Raw genomic sequence first — 3,362 nt, forward strand, 5'->3', positions numbered from 1 at the left:
TGATTGAATTCGGTCTCTAGCCTCTCTTTCTGGAGCTGGGGTGGGGCTGGAAGTTCTAATCCTAGAATCAAGTTTGGTTCCCCTGGCAACCAGCCCTCATCGTTAAGTTACCTAGGGGTTTTCTCTTAATCATCTTGTTAATATAAAGTGAGGTGTGGTTGTAAGGGGTTTGTTCTGAATAACAAAAGATACCTTCATCACTCTCATCACTTCGGAAATTCCAAGGGTATTAGGAGTTCTGTTCAGAACACAGGGAAGACCGAATGTATATTTCTCATTAAATCACGTATAAGTCACAATATCATTGCACTCACACGAGGAGACAGGAATTGCTGGGAACCATTTTAGAGGCTGCTCATCATGTCCTCCTACAGATTATTGGCTAAACATTTTCCAGAGTGACCTAGTTAAAAATGTAAATCACTTCTCACAACAACTCACTTCTGCTCAAAACCCTCCAATGGCTTCCCATCACTCTTAGAGTCTGAAGTCCCTACCTAAGCCTAAGTGATTTGGCCCTAGGTATCTCTCTGATCTCACCTCCTTCACCTTCCCTTCCTCCATTGCTTTACTTTAGCCCTGTGTCCTCTGACCCCACCTTGGGACGTTGCCCTTGTTCCTCTGTCCCACCGAGCTTCGTGTGGGCCCACTGGTGGTAATGCAGTCTGGGAAGGAAGGTAATATGACCTTTCTGGGCTGGGGGCAGAGGAGGAAGAGGAGTTCTACCACATGACTTCCGGGAGTTTCACAGAGGATTCTGGAGATGATGAGTATCAAGAGGACAATCAGACCCAGTGGACGAGGTGGCCCTGGCTTTGACGTCAGTGCCGAGAAGCCGAAGAGCCAAGAAGGAAGCACTGAAGAATCACCAGACCTATGAGGGGCCTCCCAAGAGCTCGAGGCCTCCGAAGGTCAGCACTGCTGGCAACTCTCAGAAGGCCCGAGAAGAAAAGGCACTGCTATGGCCAGGACTGCAGGGTGATGGCTCTCACAGTCTGAAGTCCATGGGTCAGTCTCTGAGCGCACACATAATGTTCCCTCGGGTCCAGGGGAGGCAGGGCCAGTCCAGGCGGTGAAAGAGGCCCCAGTGTGAGTGGCCACTGACGGAAGAGGAGCAGCTCAGGGAGACCAAGATCACAGAGGAGCCGGACTTACCTTCATCAGAGATGACATACTGTCCGCACTAACGCTGAGTTCGCTCCTTGCTGAGTTACAGGTAGAGATCCACCAGGTGGCGTTGTCACACCAAGGAGACTTTCTTTGCAGCAGAGATCAGGGGGCATAACTTCCAAAGCTGTGACTCCCCAAGCAGGAGTGAGCAGCTTTTCTTATTCAGGGTTTAGGATGAATATTCAGAAGGGGAAGATTTGTCTCAGTGGTAAAGGCAGGCGGGTGTGAGATTGCACAGTCCTACTTAGAAAACTTGCCTACACACACACACACACACACACACACATCCTTATGTTATGTGCCTGTGCTCCTCCTGGGGTGGAGACTTTATAACGAAGCAGCAGTAACTGTGGGACCAGGAGAAGGGGTGGTAGGCATGCTCTCAGAGCCGATCCCGGGTTCCTTAACTCAGGTTAGGAATGCAGGGTCTTGCTTACTTTTGAAATAGCACTGGGAGTTTTACCACAGATTTATTGTCCGCGTTATCCTATTTCCTGGCCTGGTGGAGACTGTTAGTTTTTGCATTCCCTTTGTGCCCTTCAAATCCTTAACTACTGTGATTTTTGCATTTCTTTGTAATTCTGACACCTTCCAGAAACTTCTTCGAGAAGCGTGTTTGGGCGAATAGGGCGTAGATCATGGGGAAATAGCTGGAGGCCTAAAATGACTTCTTTAGTATCACGAAAGCTAGGTCTTGTCTTTTTCTGAGGACCCCTAACTTTTTCTGCTTAGAGCAGAAGTAGCTCGAGGCTGCCAGAAAGAAGCAGGGTTGCAAGAAGCAGGAGTTCCCAGGGCACATGATCACTTTTTATTCAATTACAGTGTCCCTGGATGGGGGAGCTGGGCCCCAAGGCAGAGAATGTCAGTAGAGAAGCACTCGATCCTGCTTCCACTGCTTCAGCCTTGACCTCTGTGCTGGGACTGGGTCTGCCTGCCCCACTGCTCGCTGCTCATGTAACCTCATCACTTTTAGTGATGTGATGACATTTGAAGAATGGGTTCCCTGAGGGTGGCCGCCCAAAGGTCCCTGTTCTGAAGGGCTGCTGGGTGACCTGGTGGCTGGGGGTCACCGAGCAGTTCCGGTCATGGTGTAACGGAACCAACGTGAGATTGCTCCTTGGTGAGTCATAAAAACTGCACCAGGTGAGTTGTCGCACAAAGAAAACTTTATTTGCAGCAAATAAGGAGATCACAGGAATGGCTTCCAAAGCCGTGACTCCTGGTAGGGGGATGAATGGGTACCTTTTGTTTAGGGTTAGGATGAATATTTGGAGAGGGAAGCCTTGTCATCGTATGTGGAGGCCAGTGTAAGGTTGTGCATATGCCTTAAAGAAACATGCCCGGGGCGCCTGGGTGGCTCAGTCGGTTGAGCGGCTGCCTTCAGCTCAGGTCACGATCCCAGGGTCCTGGGATTGAGCCCTGCATCAGGCTCCCAGCTCAGCGGGAAGCCTGCTTCTCCCTCTCCCACTCCCCCTGCTTGTGTTCCCTCTCTCGCTGTGTTTCTCTCTGTCAAATAAATAAATAAAATATTAAAAAAAAAAAAAAGAAAGAAACATGCCCATACACACATTGTATGGTTACATAAATGAGGCGGAGGCTCCTCCTTGGGCGGAAATTTTAGTATTATGATGAGGTAAAGGCAATTGCCAGTCATTCCCCGGGTCACTTCCCAGTCCATCTGCATAAGCAAGAGTCAGGGGTTTAGCTCAAACAGTCTGGGTGCCTGGGCTGGGCTGGCTGCAAGTCTTGTCAGGGTACTCACCATCACCTGAGGGGTGGTTTTGGGTTTCATTTGTCTGAGTTAAGAGATTAACCAGAAATAAGAGCTTAAGGAAAAATGTAAGACAAAGGTTAGTGAGTACAAGCAGGCGGGCAGTAAAGGTCAGGTCTTGGGGTCTAGTTGGTTGACACTGGAACTTGTTAGAGACCTAGCTTAGGCCCCTGCTTGACCCTTCAAGATCATCCTTGAGGCCTGCAAGAAGGGCATGACCGCCCACATACTGCTGCCCACTACCTGGGCCGTGGGCCCTGGGCCGCCACCTCCTGAGCCCCTCCCTGCTCTGGGCTCCAGCCTTGTACCAGAGCTCCGTCATCAGGTGAAGAGATGCCTAGTCCTGAGAAATCTCTCCTGCCCTGAGTTTGCGGCTCTTGACATTCTCCCTCCTTTACCCTCTTCTCTTCTTTGTTATCTG

The 3,362-nt window shown here is 50.1% G+C and overlaps 1 pseudogene; it reads left to right on the plus strand.

Annotated features, from left to right (window-relative positions):
* The first annotated feature begins 681 nt into the window (after window positions 1–681).
* Window positions 682–2,264, plus strand: LOC110585478 (annotated as a pseudogene).
* The last annotated feature ends 1,098 nt before the right edge of the window (window positions 2,265–3,362 follow it).

Source organism: Neomonachus schauinslandi, chromosome 9, assembly GCF_002201575.2.
Source record: "Neomonachus schauinslandi chromosome 9, ASM220157v2, whole genome shotgun sequence".
Lineage (NCBI taxonomy): Eukaryota > Metazoa > Chordata > Mammalia > Carnivora > Phocidae > Neomonachus > Neomonachus schauinslandi.